Genomic DNA, 20558 nt, shown 5'->3' with positions numbered 1-20558 from the left:
TACAATCGAATGGTTTGCATACATTAAAAGGAGACACTCATTTGTATTAACTAATCTTCCCTATGTGCCTTGGGACAGCCTTCCGCTAGGACTCAAAGATACCCCCAACCCATCCATCTGGTCTAACAGCACTACCTAAAGCCTTATATTTTCACAGAACAAAAAAGCTGGTCTTTGATTTACTGTCCAATTTCTGAGTCTTCAGATTTATACATATTTTGTTGAAAGGGCTATTTTGCAGGTTAGCCATTACAGATAAAACATTTGATGTCACATCACACAAGACTTGGAGAACCAAAAGGTGGCAGTTTTGGGGTGGAGAGCTTAACTCATGCAGGCACAGAGATCTTAATCATGACTTGAGTCTAGAGACTTCAGGATAAGGTTTAAGTTTTGTTCCTATCCCTATTTTCTGTGGGTCTCATAAGGCAAGTTATGCTCACACTCCATACTTCTGGGAAGTTAGGATCTTTAAATCTTTAGAGTAGAGTGTATGAACGTATCAGTAATTATTTGTTGCCCAGCACACATATAAGTGCTCTGTAACTTAAGCAGCAGATACACTCTTTACTTTTTCCTTGTAATAAACCAATCTTCCTCTTCCTCTTCCTCTTTGTGTGACTCTTTATTTGTATAAGAGTCAAAATACACACACATTCAAACAACACATGTTCTGTCTCCATGTAAAAGGTTCCATTTCTCATAGAATGGTATACTGAGGTTCTTATGTGGGGTAGACACACATGTGGGTTCAGAGATACATGTACAGTGGTACCTCGGGTTAAGTACTTAATTCGTTCCGGAGGTCCGTACTTAACCTGAAACTGTACTTAACCTGAAGCACCACTTTAGCTAATGGGGCTCCTGCCGCCGCTGCACTGCCAGAGCATGATTTCTGTTCTCACCCTGAAGCAAAGTTCTTAACCTGAAGCACTATTTCTGGGTTAGCGGAGTCTGTAACCTGAAGTGCATGTAACCTGAAGTGTAACCCTTGAAAGAGAATTCTTACCATTTGTAAATGATGGCAGTGGACCTTGTCAAGCTTTTTCCAAAACTTTCCCCTGACCTCCACAAAAGCTTTGCCCCGGGTGTCACTACTGAAGAGGGTGACAAAATGCCAGGCGGCACTCACCGTGGGGCCTGCAGCGCGCCTGAGTCACGTCTCTCCTCAGAGTGACGCGGTGGCTTGGGCGCCCGCAGGCTCCACACTGCCCCAAATGGTCTGTCCAACACCTCCCCCTCAGCTGTAGGGTGGCTGAGTGGGAGGAGGCAGGGACTCCTTGGAGACCCCGCGGAGCGTCCTGCCCTGGCTCGCCCCGCCCTGCGGGCAGCTGGCCCCGCCCCTGGGCACAGGGCACACACGCCACCCCAGACCCCCAATCAGCTTGCTCCGCCACTGAACACAGTAACTTTTTATATCTATTCAATACCTTTTAAGTACATACTCCAAAACGTGGCATGTAAAGGTGGGGAACCTCAGCATAGTATGTGAAATGGTCCTGACCTGCAACTCAGACCATAGCCTATGTCATATTCAACAATATACCAAGTTCTCCATGTCTGCAATCACCTTCTCCCAATACTGGGTCCACCATTGAACCCTGGAACTCCCTGGCCATGCTGCTGCTGCTGCTGTTCCACCTCCTCATTGCCTGTTCACCTGTCCTCTCTGAGCATGTGGGCAGTGACAGGCGCAAGGAGGAACATCTCCTCCTCTATTTGCGCCATTCTCCCTCTTACTGTTTGGGTGGTTTAGTCCCAAAGGGAGAGGGCAAACCAATGGGAGTGAAGATGCAGTGCTGAGAAGGAGCTGAGCACATTCAAGGACAGTTGTATGTTCAGGGGCCCTCAGAACCCAGAGCCAATACAGACTGCATTGCTAGCATAGGGTAATGGCGAGAGAGTCAGCAACAAACCAGGAATTCCCTGGTTCAAATCTCACCTCTGCCATCAGAAATCTTAGGCAAGCCACACACCCTCAGCCTCAATCTTCTCCATCTGCAAAATGGGGAACAACAATGCTGATGCGCCTTGCAGGATTGTTGTAAGGCTTGCAGCTGGATAATGTATGTAAAGCACTTTGAACCTGTAAAAGTCCAGCCCTAATGCAAAGTATTATTGCCATCACTCCTGCTGTCTCATAGTTCCTGAGCCAAACTCTAGCTGTGTATATGTGTCATTTATGCATTAATGTTGTTAAACAAGGGAGTGGTTGGCGGGCTCCGTTTCCTATGCTATTTATATTGTAATGGGAGATGAAGCACTAATTTGTTTGAATACAGAATAACTTAGCCGTGTCATGGGTGGGGGGAGAGCTTCTGCAATTTACCAACCTCGGCTATCCATTAAAATGTCTCCGAAACGTCCCATTTCTCCCAAGTACACTGTCCACACCTCTGCATCCTCCCCCCACTTCTCGGAGAAGAAAAAAACACACACTCCAGCGCTGCAAAGCCATTTGTCAAACATTCCCGCGAGCTCTGCTTGGCTGTGTCTGAAAGGACACAGTGCCACTGCAGGGGAAGGTGAACATGAATAAAGGCGCTATGTAAATTGGTGTTTAATCTGCGGAGAAACACCCAGGCTCCAGAGAGCTACTCATCACTCCTCTTAACTGTGATTAACGGATGAATTAAGCACCACCTTTAACGCTTTCTTCACAGGCCGCAAATGCCACACCACACAGAACACCTTGCAGCCATTGGTGAGAGCCTGTGTTCACACAACTGTCTGGTGTGAGGGGATCACGGGCAGAGCCTGCCTCTTCTGGCTCCCAAATGTGGAAAGCCAGCTGTATGGATCTGCTAGCTGGTGGAGAATTTGGTCTTTCACCAAGCGTCAATGGAGCTATGGGCTCATTGGTTCATGCATGTTCCTCTCTTGAGGGCTTTGTCTTCAAGTGGTGACTTGAATGTGTGAAAGGGCTTCACAAACTTTCACACAACTTCAAGGGCAATGTTCTCTTGTGACCTAATGTGAGAACTTGACTCCCCTGAAAAACAGGGTCCTTAAGGAGATGTGAGAGGCCCCTCTGATGCCCATCCCTGCATTCAAGTTGCCGCTTGATACTGAAGTCCTCAAGACTTCATGTTTGGAACCTCAAGATTTGTAGAAGTGCAAAAAGAATCTGACAACAAGGACAGCACCAAGGGAGCAATAGCCCAAAGAGGACTGAGCATGCTCAGTAAGCACAGATTGTTGACTGTCAGATGGAAAAGGGAAATGTGGGCAATGGAGAGAAGATTGGGATGTCCTGCTTGAGCACTCTGTCCTGTGAGAGGACATAACTGAATGGCAGGAACCCTGAACAGGAACACTCCTGCCAGAAGGATATACAGATCAGTCTACAGGCCCATCCAGACATCCTTTTTTATTGCACATTCATGATGATTTGTGCTTCTGATGGTATTGTGGAGCTTATATGCAATCCCACTTTCAGTAATGTGAACACCTGCAAAGGTTTCGGTGTGGACACAAAGATTTGTTTCCGATCAGTGTATGTCCCGTTGCTTCCTGCTGATATTTTGTAACATTTTATACCAAAAATAGGGGTTTTTTTGGTCTCACTGTTGTCATCCTACACTGCAAGGATGCCGCTCCAGATGACAATAATGCAATAACATTTGGGGAACTGTCAGAAAACAATTAATAAAGACGAATGATGTGTGGACGGTCCAGTATAAAACCACTACTAATGCAGTGCTTTTGCATCAATTACATGCTGCCGAAAACACCCACCCTTCTGGAGGGACTCTATATCTGATCTTTGTCAGCTTCACATGCATTCATTTATAAATCCTTTCCATTTTCCACATTATTATTATTATTTAAATCTGCAGGAATACTTCTAATAAAATACTATGTGTGCATCTGTATGCACTGTCATTCAAAATATTAATTTCTAAACATATTTTATTTTAAAATATCTTAAAATACATTTTTTTACACACATTTGGCATCTTCCTTTTAAGTTTAAAACTGAAACACAAGATCTAGAGAGCTTCAACATCTGAAAGGTAACTTGAGTTCCTGTCTGCATTATAGTCTGGGATGTGTGGAGCTGGCTGAACTGCTTCAGGATTCCCAAATTCCTAAAGCATCTGTAGCTGCAGATCTCACTTGTTGCTTCTAATAAGGAACCTGGATGGGTTAGTGCCTGCCTGGAAGCAGAACAGGCCGCTTAAAAATAAGATTGTCATTTTTCTACACTGGTGGTGGTGGGGTGTCCCTAACTATTCAGAAGCATGTATATTTATTTAAACATGTGCACCCGTCCTGACAAGGACCTGTGAACTTCCAGCATGCAGAGTTGTCAGTGGAAGGTAAATCCAGTGGCATAGCGTGGGTTGCCAGTGCCCAGTGCTGCACAGACGGTAATTCTGATGATATTTTAGGGGAAAGCAAGTTTATTTCAACTCTAGCAAATTTGAGAGCAGAGGCTAGGTGAGCCCTGGCTTACATTAAGCTCTCAGCCAAAAACTTTAAACATGGGTTCACACAAACCACAGCAATTCTCCCAGTAGTGTGGACAGTCAATTGTAATTCCGCTTGTAGCTTGCAACAGCAGAGCAAAGACTGGCTAGTACGTACTAGGAGCCACCTGTCAAAAAACAGCCTGTGTTTCAGAACTGCATCAGCAATTGGGAGATAATGGTAGTGACCTACCTTACAGGGTTAAAGCTAAGACTTACTGTACCCAAAGTGTGTTGAACCACTAATAAGTACACTGTTGTTATTAACATGGGGGGGGGGGGATAGCTTTGTTAATTTTCTTTATTTGTTGATTTTTGCTTCATTTAAATTTTGAGTAGGGAGTCTCTATTTGTCGTACGAAGTGGTACAGCCTTGTCACAGGCCTTACCAGTCTTATTATCATAATTAAGCCTTGGGGACTCTGGCTACATTCACACCATGCAAACTGAAAGTACTATGATACTGCTTTAAACAGTCGTGACTTCTCCCAAAGAATCCTGGGAGCTGTAGTTTGTGAAAGGGTGCTGTGAGTTGTTAGGAGTCCCCCTGTTCTCATCTCAGAACTACAAGGCCCAGAGCTCTGGGAATCGTAGCTCTGGGAAGGGAGCAGAACAACTCTCAAACCAATCATAAACCACAGCTCCCAGAATTCACTGGGGGAAGCCATGACTGTTTAAAGCGGCACCATAAATGTTTCGATGTATGCTGTGAGCCACCCAGAGTGGCTGTGGAAACCCAGCCAAATGGGCAAGGTATAAATAATAAAAGAATAACAATAACAATAATGATGATGATGTAGCTGTGGCCTTTGAGGGCAAACCAAACATTTTCTTGCATAAATGCCTCAAACCTGTGTTTATTTGTTTTTAGTGCTCCCATCAGTTTCAACGGGGCTTGCGCAGAAGGTCTTCCGAGTGGATTTTGCCCTTCTTCCATAAGTGCCGCCAGACTATCGACACGAGTTAGATGTCCGGAGTTATGCTGTGCAATGGTGCATAGCACGGTTATGTCACTCCGTAACGGTTGGCAGCGCTTTCAAAACCTGCCAACGTTTCTGACACCAAGGGGAGTGAAAAGCGAGTGGGGAATCTATGACAGCTTTGGCACGAGGCAGAAACGAACTGTTCCACTGAGGGCACTTTTGACACTGCATTATGTAAAACACATGAAAGGTACAGATATAAATATTAATCCCCAATGTCCCATTCGTCAACTGTACACACCGGCCCTCCGTAATAGGATTTTCAGCTGTGGTTAGGAAAAAAAACCCATGCGCAGGAAACACATTGGGGATCCCTCATTGGCCCAGAGGAGGTGGGTAATGCGGGTTGGCAGTGAGAGATGATGGACAGTGCATCAAACTGAAGAGGAAAAGGAAGGATCGTGTCCCATCTTTTATATTGTGTCATATTGTCGATTGGGGGAACTGTAAGAGAAAGCCGGCTGTGACAGTTCACCTTCTCCCTCTTCTCCATCTCCCCAATCTATTAAAACAACCAAGCCTGTCAGGGATATTAAAAGGCCTTGTCACTCCTCCTTAAAACACTCATAAATACCTATTGGATACCGAGCGATTTCGGCAGGGGGCAGGGGAGTGAGGCTGCAGGTGCCGCTGCCAGTCTTGGCCTGCTGCCAGGGATATATCTTGTCGCCAAATGGGCAAGTGCCAAATCTGGATGATGGCTCAGTGCCGCCTCCAGTTTCTCTTGCTGGGGCTCAGGTTTCCTTGCATAAAAGGTGCCGCTAGCGATGATTTTTGGTCCTTGAAAATAACATTTGAGCAGTGCATACTCTCTTGTAATTTTAACTTGCGAATTTAGGTAAGGCGGAAGCAAATGAGACCACAGGATCTGTTTTCAGGGTCAGGTTCACTTGCTGGAACATGGAAAGTTGTGTGTATGCGTGTTGATGGTTTCTGCCTATGTAAGGAGCGTGTGTTAAGGGTGTGGTGTGGTGTGATTACGTTTGTGTATTAAGAGTGTGTTAAGGGTCTGGCTCCACCCACTTTGGGGTTTGCTCGCACCCATTGTTGAAAGGCAACTTTCCACCAACATGATCTATTTAAAAGACTTTATACACCTCAACTTTTTTTACAAATAAAATTTCATTATAATGAGAACCTGAGCCTGAAAAAGCCTTCCCAATACAGTGGTACCTCGGGTTACATATGCTTCAGGTTACATACGCTTCAGGTTACAGACTCCGCTGACCCAGAAATAGTACCAGGTTAAGAACTTTGCTTCAGGATGAGAACATAAATCGCGCAGCAGCAACACGACAGCAGCGGGAGGCCCCATTAGCTAAAGTGGTGCTTCAGGTTAAGAACAGTTTCAGGTTAAGAACGGACCTCCAGAACGAATTAAGTACTTAACCCAAGGTACCACTGTAGTGTGTGTTTTCCTTGGCACAATGTGGTTACAAAACAATTGGGGTTAGGAACGCGGAAAATGAGGATTTCAGGGAGAAGCGTTCTAGCATGGCAGTTTCCACACTACTTTATATGCACTGAATTATTACGTTGTTGTTGTTTGAATGTGATTATGTAAGCCTTCAGATGCCCAGACACAAGTTCACTTCCTTAATAAGAATGAGCCTGCAGGGATAATATTTTTTATTTTATAATATTCAGATATGCAGCGCCTCACCTGCAGGCTGAAATGATACATTCCACATTCCATGCTCTGAAAGACAGCATGCATATGTTCAGCTGCATATGTGAGGTCTGCAGAGCTTTCTTCTGTGATCCTGCAAGAGCACAGACAAGCCACAGAATGTTGTATTGTATACAATATTCAGCGACCTAAGAATTCTTATTTTATTTTATTTTACTGAGCAACTTTCTAGTCCTTATGGCTGTCGTGATAAGCTTTGGGTGTGGATGGGCAATGCCTGGTAAAATTAAATCCCATAAACCAGTGGAGTTGATGAATAATATTTCCAGTGCTACAATGTCTTGCATAGCATCTAGTCTCCCTGAAATTCACAAAAACGGAATCAATTGTGATGAATAGTAAGCCTGTAAAATAAATTAAACAGATTTGCTTAATTTGCATAATCGACAGTTAATAAAATCCAGCCTTTCTTGTTTCAGAATCAGGGTTACCTTGGTGTAGAATGTTGAGATACACACACACGACACAAAAATATATTAGGATAGTTTAAGAAGACTGTTCTCCTGGTATGTAATGTATTTAATACCTAGTTTGCCTTACAGAAAGAGGTTGCTTGTTGTGTTCCTGCCATTTTTACCTGAACCTGGAGTTTCCTATAAACTGATGCTATTTTGGCTGGCTAAAGACGGTCTGAAATGTTAGTACTGGGTGTGTGAGATAAAAATGGATAGATGGCCAACGTCTGGGCACTGGCGGAGGAAGTGGGGTGCTGTGGGTGCGGTCCGCCCCAGGTGTCATCCCTGAGGAGGGGTGACATCGCCGCCCCACCCCCCTAGGACGCTCACCCTGCCCATATGAGGCGACTAGCCCCGCGCCTGGGTGTACAGCATGTGCTATACTTCGCCTCTGCATCTGGGGCCCATTCACAGCAACCTTTTCAAACTGAAGCATTCAAATCCCTTACAATGTTTAGTAGCATAGCGGTCCATGTCTGAAATTTTCATATTTTCCTTTATCAGGGAGTAAACTACCACAGTTCCTTTCTCCTTTACCACCACCACAACCTGTTGAAAAGTAAGGATATAAAGTGGTACGCTTCAGGTTACAGACTCCGCTAACCCAGAAATAGTACCTCGGGTTAAGAACTTTCCTTCAGGATGAGAACACAAATCGTGAGGTGGCAGTAGGAGGCCCCATTAGCTAAAGTGGTGTCTCAGGTTAAGAACAGTTTCAGGTTAAGAACAGACCTCCAGAATGAATTAAGTTCTTAACCCGACGTACCACTGTACTGGGGAAAAAAATATATCACATTTGAAGGCCCCTCCCAACTATTTGAGAACCACTATAGTGCAGTGGTTAGCATGCAGGGCTAGAACTGGGGAGGCCTGGGTTCAAATTTCCACTTAGCCATGATGGTCTCTGGGTGTCCTTGTGGAAGCCGTTACAGTGGTACCTCGGGTTACATACGCTTCAGGTTACATACGCTTCAGGTTACAGACTCCACTAACCCAGAAATAGTGCTTCAGGTTAAGAACTTTGCTTCAGGATGAGAACAGAAATTGTGCTCTGGCAGTGCCGTGGCAGCAGGAGGCCCCATTAGCTAAAGTGGTGCTTCAGGTTAAGAACAGTTTCAGGTTAAATACGGAACTCTGGAATGAATTAAGTACTTAACCTGAGGTACCACTGTATATCTCAGCTAGGGATGGGTGGATGAATGTGTCCATTTCTCATTTTTCCAGTTTTAAGTTCAGCTCTCCACATCACTTTCTACATCAGTTTGCAATCATTATTATTTTTACTGAAAATTCATGAGCATCTGTGTGTGACTTTCTCCTACTACAGTGGTACCTCTGGTTACGTACTTAATTCATTCCAGAGGTCCGTTCTTAACCTGAAACTGTTCTTAACCTGAAGCACCACTTTAGCTAATGGGGCCTCCCGCTGCTGTTGTGCTGCTGCCACGCGATTTCTGTTCTCATCCTGAAGCAAAGTTCTTAACCTGAAGCACTATTTCTGGGTTAGCAGAGTCTATAACCTGAAGTGTATGTAACCTGAAGCGTATGTAACCTGAGGTACCACTGTATATACATTTTTATATGCATTTTTGCCTAACATACAGATTTCTGCAAAGGAACATTCCCTAATGGGATGTATTCTTGTATGTTATTTTCGCTAACATATGCATTTATACGCACCCTTACCATAGTATGTGCATTTTTGCAACCCATCACTTGGCTGGAGAACTGCACTGGGAAAATTAGGTAAGTGCAGCTTTCAAATGATAGCTGTGTGACGGGTTACATATTGCTTTGGAAAATATTAATTCGATCAGTTCACCTTTAAATGTGACCTGAATCAAATTTCTTCCCCAGCCCTAATCTCATCTTAATTTACCTCACAAAGACGTTAGTGAGGATCAGTTTAGAATGAGGTAACCATGCCCACAGCCTTGAGTTCTTCAGAAGAAGGGGGAAATAGCAAGTTAAATGATGATAACTATTTCTGCCCTGAAAGACAGATGTGGTGATATAGCTGCTTTACTCCCCAAGCCACCCAAACGTTCTCTCTCAATCCCTCCCTCAGGGGACAAAACTATAAACAATTAGAGATGTAACACCAAATGACTACCACCAATGTTTAATCCCAGGGTAAGCCAGTGGTCAGTTGCAAATTCAGGGCACTATAGTATAGTTAGGGATCGAAGATGGTACATGTTGCTGGACCCCATGGAAGTTTCTCACTCGGCCACATGGCAAGTTTTGTCAAATAGACAGGATACAAATTCCAGCCTGGGACTTTTGCTGCTTCTAACAGATAGTAAAGGCTGACCAATGCGTCTAGCTTGGATTGTGCATTGGAAGGTGCTGGAAAGGGCAAAGAACAGAGCGGCCTTCATTGTTAGTTTCTCATCCCCCTTCCCGATCCCTTTCGCGGAGCCCGGAGAGAGCCTCCTGGTCTCCATGGCAACCCCAAGGGGGCATGAATCTAGAAGACTATTTCATCCCTATCTATAATAGGCCCTTTCTCCTCACTTGCAGTGGAACTAATGCAGCCCCAGCTGCTGGGCTCGCGAAAGGGACAGGGAAGAGGAAATTTCACACAGCCCCGCGTGCCACCCCCAGTGACCCTGCGCCGCCACTGCCAGCCCCTGAGGTGCTGCAGCTGCTCCACCTGGGCCTCTTCCTTGAGTCCTGAGGTCAGGCGGCGACCTCTGAGGAGAGGGGGGCAAAGGGTCAGGGCTTTTCCCGACAAGGGTCAGCCAGCCCTGCGACTGACAGGGAGAAAAATGACAATCAGAAAAGGAACTGGGGTGGGAGTGGAGTTGTGTGTGTTGTGTGGTAATAGGGAATTAAAAGGCTCTTTGTACATTGGCGTAGGTTGAGATCGCTGGGTGACAGCTCAGGGCCTCTGCCTGACGTCCAATCTTAGCTAACTTTCCATTCGTATCTCATTTTCTATCTATCTGCCTATCTTTTCCTTTCCTCATATTTTCTGAAAAGGTTCCTTCCTTCTTTCCTCAGTTCCTATCCTTCCTTGCCATTCATAGCCTGCCTCTTTTCCTTTTGTCGTGTGTACATCAAAATACGCATGAAATCTGCTATCTATTTCCCCCTCCCCTTATCTACCTACTTAATTACTTAGTATATACTTTTATCCTGCCCTTCATCTTACAGTCTCACGGTGGGCAACCCATCATCTTTGTCCAGTTATTCTTCATTTCCCTTTATGTATAAAAGGAATCTGTGCGTGACTAATTCTGATTTGTGGTCCCTCCTTCTCCTTCTCTCTTCTTAATTCCTGTTCTTCCTATGCTTCTATCTATTCCATATCACAGCCGCTTTATCGCTCCCTCTTATCTATCTGCCTATTTCTTCTTTTCCTTATGTTATTGCTATCTATATGCTCATCATTCTGCCTTCGTATCTCTCGATCCTTCATTTATCCTTATCTACATCTGTCCATTTGTCATGCTCGTCATTCATCCATCCTTATTTCTCTTTCTGTTCTTTCTTTTCCTTCTTTCTAGCCATCCTTCCACCCATTCTCATATATGTCTATTCTCACACTGTGTGTGAGTGTATCTGTGAGTTCGTCCATCCATCCATCCATCTATAATGATGGCAGTTTTGTTCTCTCTCTCTCTCTCTCTCCCTTCCCCCACCTCACCTAATTAATGCTAATTATTATCTACTTGCATAATATACTCTACAGGCACAAACCTGACTATATATATCCTCTATTCATCAAAATTGTAACTGGGGACTTGGAGGTGAGGAGAGAAGTATTTTATTAGAATGCTGTTTGGTTCTGTTATTAATATAACTGTCTGAGCTGCATCCATGAGATCTGATAGCTCATGAAATATCAACCTCTAATGCCAATCGCTGTTAGCATCATTTCAGATGTTACAGGGTCATAATGACAGAACAATAAAATAAGCACCTCCCCCAGCTTGCTCTAATCAGACATCTGTTCTGGGCTCAGGGACAAGGCTCTGGGAAAGAGCAAAGGGCTGTTTGCATAGAAGACTTGCCCATTCAGTAAACAACATGGCCATTGTAAACAAGTTGCGGCCATTGTCATAGATGGATTCCTCCCCCCCCCTTTAAGCATTAGATAATTTCATAAGAGACTGGCTGCTAGTCCAGATAACTAAGAACAGAACCTCCATGTTCAGAGACAGACTACCTTTGATTTCTTGGGGCAGACAATGGATGTTTATCTCCATCATGCTCACTTACTTGTGAGTTTCTCAAGGGTATCCTGCAGGGTAAAACGGAGGGTAGGGTTGCTAAGAACTGTAAGAGTAGTTAAGTCCAATTACATATATATATATATATATATATATATATATATATATATATATATATATATGCAGGTTTTGGTGTCTTCGGGTGTCTTCCCGTGTAAGAGTTGGGGTGTCTGGGCGACGTTTCGACGAGGTCTCACTCGTCATCTTCAGGCTGGTGCTTTCGGCTTCTTGTTACTAGAACAGGCTCTGTTCTAGTAACAAGAAGCCGAAAGCACCAGCCTGAAGATGACGAGTGAGACCTCGTCGAAACGTCGCCTAGACACCCCAACTCTTACACGGGAAGACACCCGAAGACACCAAAACCTGCATTCCTGTACCCGTGAAAATCTACGAAAGCATATATATATATATATATATATATATATATATATATATATATGTGAGAGAACCAGTGTGGTGTAGTGGTTTGAGTGTTGGACTAGGACCAGTTCAAATCCACACTCGGTCACAAAGCTCACTTTGGGCCTGTCACTGCCTCTCAGCCTAACCTACCTCATAGGGTTGTTGTGGGGATTAGAAGTGGAGGCCCACTGAACACTACCTTGAGCTCCTTGGAGAAAATGATGGGGGTAGCAACGCAATAAATAATAAATCATTTATAAATTGCAATTGCATTGTAAAGAAAAGTTGAGTGTAAATAATCTACCTCCCTATCTGTTGCTCTGTCACCATTGCTACCCAATACCATACTTTTTAACTGCTTTTCAGTGCAAGGAAGAAGCCCAGAATTTGGTAATGCAAAAGGCTCTCAAGACAAATCTGAAAAGGTATGGCCAACAGGGGAGAGGGTTTTGTAGACTCTTTGGGGCTGAGCCCGCTGGTTTTGCTTCCATACGCACTCAGCCTTCTTTTTGCAGGCCTCGCGATGAGGAAACTCGTCTTGCTCTTCCGCTTCTCCACAGCTGGGTCTGATGCTCTCTTGGTGCTCTTCATTTGCATTCGGCTAAGCACCCAGCATTTCATCCTCATTTCTCAGCTTCTCTCCCCCCCCCCCGGTGCGCCCCCCCGGTTCTTTTCCCAAATGAACCGCACAGCCGCATGCCGGCAATGCATTATCTTCGCAAGATTGAGGAGCTAATGGAGAAGATCGCCGCCCAGCAAAGCAAAAACTCCCCCTTGGACGAGCTGGGAGAGGTTGAGCTGTCTGCATCCCCTCTTGGGAATGGGTATCCCCCCCCCTTCCCTTACAAGGAGTAGGTTTTTGGTCCCTTAGCTGGATGATGAACAGTCCAAACCCTCAATGTGTCTTGGGGTCTTCTTCAGCGGGAATAGCCTAGGAAGCGGAGGCAACATTTCTCACCAGTTGGCACTGGCCCCCTCCCAAAGGGATCAATCTCCTCTTTTGCCACTCTGCTTGCACAAGGCTCCATTGGAACAATATAGGAAGCTGCCAGAGGTGAGTCAGATCATTGCACTGTCTGGCAGCAGCTCCCCAGGCAGAGGACATTCCCCAACATACCTTGAGATGCTGGGGACTGACCTGGAACCTTCTGTATGCAAGGTACACACTGTGCCACTGAGCTACAGATACCGTGATATACAGTGGTACCTCGGGTTAAGTACTTAATTCGTTCCGGAGGTCCGTTCTTAACCTGAAACTGTTCTTAACCTGAAGCACCACTTTAGCTAATGGGGCCTCCTGCTGCCGCCGCACCGCCGGAGCACAATTTCTGTTCTCATCCTGAAGCAAAGTTCTTAACATGAAGCACTATTTCTGGGTGAGCGGAGTCTGTAACCTGAAGCATATGTAACCTGAAGCGTATGTAACCTGAGGTACCACTCTAGCTGGTGTCCTTTCTAGGATGGCTACGTTCCTTGCTTTACAGAGGCCCTTAATGACTCAGGCCCCAAATATCTGATAGACTTTCTCCTTCCCTACAGGCCCTCTATGCAGAGGCGAGGGAGGGCAGTTGCCTCCTCACCTGCCTTCTCCTCCATGATTGGATGCCCCCTTTGCCATTGCCCCCTGTCATGCCCATCTCTTTCGCAGTTGCCCACCTCCTCCTCTGCTTTTGCTCTTGGAAGCTTATGGGGGGGACTGTTTGTGGTATGTGGCATGAAAACATTAAATGCTTTATATGATTTTTTTCTTATTCCCCATGATGTACAGCTGTACCTTGGATCCCAAACGCCTTGAGAATTGAACATTTTGGCTCCCAAATGCCGCAAACCGAGAAGCGAGTGTTTGCAAAAGTTCTTTGGAACCCGAACATCAGACGCGGCTTCCGATTGGCTGCAGGAGCTTCCTGAAGCCAATCGGAAGCCGCACTTTGGCTTCCGAACGTTTTGGAAGTCGAACAGACTTCCGGAACGGATTCCATTCGACTTCTGAGGTACCACTGTAATGCATTTTTGCTTTTAAATGTAAGTCCCTTGGAGACATTTTAGGTAACAAGTGACTAAGAAGTTTCATAAATAATAATATCACCTCACATGTCTTAACTGAGTCGTCCAGAGGTGAGCGAACACTCTTGCGCCCAAAAGGTGGCAGTGAGAGAGTGGCTTGCTGACACCCAGTGGTGTCATCTCTGACTGAGATTAGAACCATGGATTCCTAGCTCTTAGCTTATGTCTATAAGCATCACATCACATTATGGTTGATACACAGACCACTGTCTGAAGAATAATGTAGACATTTGCAATCCCCGCCTTAAAGAGGCTGCTTCTCTCTTCTACTCTGGCCCATCACAAACTCTGTTCTCTGCCAAAACCGTGGTTATTATTCAGTTGTTCCTATCATAAAGAGGTGCCCTCTCATGAGGCACCGTTAGGGGCAGCAGAGTGGGAGGCAGCTCTCAGCCTAATCCCCCAGAAAGGTCTCCTCCTGCACAAAAACATCATTGAATGGACAGGGGCCTGTGCAATGAATGGGAGCTGCTTCTCTCGCTCTCTCCTTACCCTAAGACACCCTGCCGTTCCTCTCTGTAACCCTCCCTTTGCTTTTTTTTTGTCCTGGAGGAGCTGAATTGTGTAGTTGTGTGCTCAACAACAGCCTGTTATCAGCCAGCCGCTGCTGTGGCTTCCTGATAAACCAAAATATCTGACCCTCGTGAACAGAGATCTCGTTAAAGGGCAGCAGGGACGGATGGCTGATCGATCTTGGGACATCCGACTCGCAGTGACAGATGATGGATGGGAAGAATGCCCTGCACTGGATTGGGGTGGGGGGAATGAAAGAAGCTAGGCAGCTGATAGTGGTAGGGAGTTTGTTCCTGCCCAGACAGTGTCTTACTTGGTGTCCTGCTGTGCCAACCTGTCTTTTAAAACTAGAATATGCCTAGGAATCAAGAGTGTCTGGAAATTGTGCCCTCTGCCCTGGAAGTCCTTCTTTACAATCCTAGAAGTGTGAACAGTGATGGTGGTTATTAAATGGTGGGGGGAAGGTACTTTTCACATGTAAAGAAGCACTCTTTAAATACTTTTAGGATTTTTCAGGGTTGTATACTGTCAACTGGAAGCAGCTTCCAAGGCTGAATCCTAGCAAGTGATCAAGCCCTCTCCAAAGCTGGTTGCTGAGTATAGCTCAGCAGGGAAGAGCAATTTCTCAGGATCCAAAGGTTTGCTCTTGGCAATATTGGCTGAAGGGGTGTAGATGCCAGCAGTACTTAATTTATTTAACAGCAAGAAAGGAGTGTGAGTATGTGTCAGGAGGACCTCCCTGGATACTCCTGTTCCAAATCTATGAGAGCTTGTTGTGATCATCTGGTGATGAACAAGCATGTTACCAGACTGCAAAAGTGCAGGGAATTCAGCAGTTAATTATAGGGTCTGTCCCCCAATGCAAGTCACTCTCACTAGACATGGTCAAAGCACAGTCCAGATATTATTGTCTCTCAGATCAGATCTTGTCTGTCTCTCTTGACCTTAATTAAACCACTATCTCTCAACCCCCTTCTGGTGATGAGAATAAGACTGATCTACTTTACAGTGTTTTTGTAAAGTTTACAATGTTTGCTCTGATAGTAGATCTGAAGCTTCTTACAACTGTTTTCAAACAATCTTAAGGAACTGGAAAAATTGTATGCACACATAGCAGTTCAAAGTTGATTTGATGCATCCCATGTGTGCAACTTTTTCACACTCTCCATCCTAATCCAAGTGGCAGCCCACACTCCCCCCCCCATTTAATTTTGATTTTCCTGATCTGCAGATGACACTGCAAGCGGGAAACATCCAATATAGAATCACACGTTAACCAAGTGTGGAGACACTGAAACCCTTACTTCCACCTGCTCATTGCCAGAACACAATCTAGCCATCAGCGCCAAGGAAATGATGCAGTCTGCCCGTCTCTACCAGTTGCTGAAATGAACATCCACAGTAACTGCTTTTGCACAAAACAGCAGTATTAAAAACCAAAATCAAATTGGCCCTTGCAGGTACAGGATAAAAGCAAAAAGGAAAATGCTGTGTCCAAATAATTCCCCCCAAAACCTTAAATCAAATCTGTGCACCCCATGTGCATATTAACATCCTGATGTGTACACAGTGTAAAAGGAAAATACAATTAAGCACTTTCTCTTCCTTTCAGTGCTAACAAGAATGGGTTCTGCTTTGATTATTTAGAGGGGTTGCTATACACAATGCCAGCCCCAGAGGAGAGGAAAACTTCACCTGCTAGGAAGCAATTAAATTACCAATTAAGGCCTTCCATTTGGTTGAGGCCTGGCAAGGAACATGCACTGCCCTCTAATTGCATTCCCGACAACAATTTCACACAATTAGCTGCCTAAACAGAGAAGAGCACAATGGGCTCAGGGTCCACCTTCAATCTAGCCATCTGGGTGTTCAATTCAGTAGTCCACAAGAGTAGTATCCACTTTTGTCCATCCCTCTGACATGGTATGGGTGACTGAAAGGTGTATATTGCTTCTCCATCTTTGTCTAAGGACTTGTGTTCTACGCAAGTATATTTTGTTTTGGATTATTTAGTTCCTAATAATGGGTATTGCTTGGTTGTGACCTTTCATAATTACTAGCTGGTTTTTTTAAGGTTACTGAATGTTTAGCTTTGCATTTAACGCATGAGCAGATGAGCTATTAAATTATCATGGCCAAACCTTGTAGGCTGTTATGTTGCTGCCAAGTTGGAAACTTGATTCTGCTTCCAATAAAAAAGTGATATATCAGACCCTCCAAGTGTCCCTATTTTCCAGGGACATCCCTGATTTAGAGAAGCCAGCACAGTTTCTGATTTGATCCCAGAATGTTTTACTTTTCCTTAGGATGTCCCTATTTTCATTGGAGAAATGTTGGAGGGTATGGAGTTATCCGACCCCTGAGCCGTCTGAAGGTAATCCTGTACTGTATAGGGATTTTTTAAAAATATTTAATGTTTTATTATGTTTTTATATATGTTGGAAGCTGCCCGGAGTGGCTAGGGCAAACCTAATAAGATGTGTGGGGTATAAATAGTAAAGTTATCATTATGGAATGGGACATCCCTATTTTCATCGGGGAGATGTTGGAGGGTATGATATATGGGACCTCAATGACTTTTCATATGATCTTTTAAAAATGCGTTCAACGCTGGCTTGCTACAACAAATCCCGATGCTTTCTTACAAGGTTTCACTGATATTGCATAAACTATGGGACGTGATTGTGTCAGGGTCACAGGACCCTATTGCACAGTACTAGTAACGTTATTAGCAATGATGGCACATTTCCACCCACCCTATGTTTACACCATTCTGTACGCTTCTGTATTCAGAATGCTACTCTGCTGCATCATTCAGGTGCAGCAGAACTTCCTCCCTTAAAAGAGGTAAACATCAGGTTAAAAAGGTAAAGGTAAAGGGACCCCTGACCATTAGGTCTAGTCGTGACCGACTCTGGGGTTGCGGCGCTCATCTCACTTTATTGGCCGAGGGAGCCGGCGTACAGCTTCCAGGTCATGTGGCCAGCATGACTAAGCCACTTCTGGCGAACCAGAGCAGCACACGGAAATGCTGTTTACCTTCCCGCCGGAGCGGTACCTATTTATCTACTTGCACTTTGACATGCTTTCGAACTGCTAGGTTGGCAGGAGCTGGGACCGAGCAATGGGAGCTCACCCCGTTGTGGGGATTCGAACGGCCGACCTTCTGATCGGCAAGTCCTAGGCTCTGTGGTTTAACCCACAGCGCCACCCACGTCCAAAAGGTTACAACAATGCAATTGTGCATAACCTCCAGCCATGGTCTGAGCCACAGGTCTGGCACAACACCAGAATGTTATGCACTACACATGCTTGAAATGCTTGGGGATATTGTATAGATCCATGTATGGAAATCTATTCAAGGTGAGCCACCAAACCTTCCTTCTTTAGGGAAGTGGCCATAACTGTGTGGTAATACTATGCTCTACATCACTGGTCTTCAGGTCTGATCTAAAACAGATTGCAACAGCAGCACTACCACCATACAAATAGATAGTTAAAATTCATAAATGGGTCCACAAAATGCCTATTTGGGTTATAGGTGGGTGGGCTGAAATGGTTGAAGACTACTGCTCTACATGTTTAATCATAGGCACATGGGTGTAGCCAGGGGTCAACCGGGGGGGGGGGGCAGCTGTAAATAAATAAAAATACTTTTTCTGAACAACAACTATTGTTGAGACATTTCATTCTGAATCTGCTAGACAGAGCCAGACAGAGGGTGGTGTCTAGTGGGTGTTGTCCTCCCCCGCCCAACATAAACCTCCCACTTAAAGATCTTACATATGGCAGTTTGGAAAGACCTCTGCCAGATACTGGTGAACCATAAAGAGTACTGAAGTAGGTAAAACAAGCAATCTATTACATAGACACACCCAGAGACACACACAACAAGAGTGCAATAACAGTAATAATTTTGCATAAATGTCTGCAACTGGAGGGGGGGGAAGGTTGAGAAGGGCAATGCTTCCTTCTTAGTCCTGCAGTTGTGGGAAATATGTTGATGGAAGACACAGGGCGGAGACAAGAATACAGCAGTGTCCAACTAGAGCCAGGGGTCAGCAAACGTTTTCAGCAGTGGGCCGGTCCACTGTCCCTCAGACCTTGTGGGGGGCCAGACTATATTTTTTTGGGGGGGGGGATGAAAAAATTCCTATGCCCCACAAATAACCCAGAGACGCATTTTAAATAAAAGCACACATTCTACTCATGTAAAAACACCAGGCAGGCCCCACAAATAACCCAGAGATGCATTTAAAATAAAAGGACACATTCTACTCATGTGAAAACATGCTGATTTCCGAACCATCCGCAGGCCAGATTAGAAGGCAATTGGGCCAGATCTGGCCCCTGGGCCTTAGTTTGCCTACCCATGAACTAGACCAACTACACTGGAGATTGGTCTATTAATGATTCCATGATTATAGAACAAAATAGTAACCACAAGCATGCTTACTGTTGAGGTGGGGGGTAGTGGAAATGGTTGTAAACAATAAATATAAAGTTTAAAAAATAATGTGGCTGTTATTTTAATATTTAAAACTATCAGAATGGAGAGAAATCACAAATAGTTTCCATCTATTATAATATTCATTTTCCAAGTATTATTTTATTGTTTTGAAACAAGTTGCCAGGATCTAGCTGCCAAAGCTGAAGAGGAGGCACAGCGATTTCTCCACGTCTATTTATGGGGAGGAAACTTGCTTTCCCCCACCCCGTTTCTATGGTTTATTCCAATTGCCTCTCATCTTGCCCCCTTGATAACATTTACTTTGCCTTTGCTTTCTTAAGCATATACAGTGCAGCTGCTTAAAGGTCTCTAAATATCTCTGTTAAACCATCTTAACTGCATGACAGATGCCCCTGTGCACCTTGGGACAAATGTATTACAAGATGTATACAAACAATGGAAGTCAAATACTTTAGACAGCATCTTCTGGTGCAAATTTAGCTCTTCCCACTTCCCAATTACTTATTTAAGTGGATAGGGAGTGAGAAGAGGCAGGTTGTCCCACCAATATGTAAACTTAAGACTCATGTTCACACAAACAGATTATTAAATGTAACAAGACATTAACACACCTCAGCTCCTGTATTTTTGTCATTGAAAGAGAAGTTATTTAGCAGGAGCACAAATGCCTCTGTTGGTGAAGGATAGGGACGGCTCACCAACTCAGGCAGAAGGAGCCACAGGAGCGGCAGATCATATTGTAGATCTTTATTCCCACTTGTTTCTGGTGTTGAGCTTCATTCACTCCTTCTTCCCTGGTGGAGGAAGGCATTTTGTGGTCTGCCTCACATGCGAAAATATCTCAGGCCAGCCCTGATGAAGGATGAGAACTTTTACTCGTAAGCAGATTGTTCACACATTACAGAACCAGGGCTATTCATTGTATGTCTCCTTCCTCACAATCTTCATTGAGATTGGTTTCAGAAGTGACTTGAGTACTCACCATACATTAAAAGCACATTTGAAGCACATCCCCTGCAAAAAAATAATAATACTGGGAACTGCAGTTTGTTAAGTGTGCTGGGAATTGCAGCCCAATGAGAGATAAACTACATCTCCCAGGATTCTTTGGCAGGTGGGCGGGATAGGCTTTAAATGTATGGTGCATAGACAACCATACTTCAGAATGGTTGCCAGTTCCTACATTTGCTAGTGACTTCAGCCTTGCTAAACTAAACTAAACTAAACTAAACTAAACTAAACTAAACTAAACTAAACTAAACACTAACAT

Source organism: Podarcis bocagei (genome assembly GCF_964188305.1).
Source record: "Podarcis bocagei genome assembly, chromosome: 13".
In the NCBI taxonomy this organism is placed as follows: domain Eukaryota; kingdom Metazoa; phylum Chordata; class Lepidosauria; order Squamata; family Lacertidae; genus Podarcis; species Podarcis bocagei.
This window is presented reverse-complemented; position numbering follows the sequence as displayed.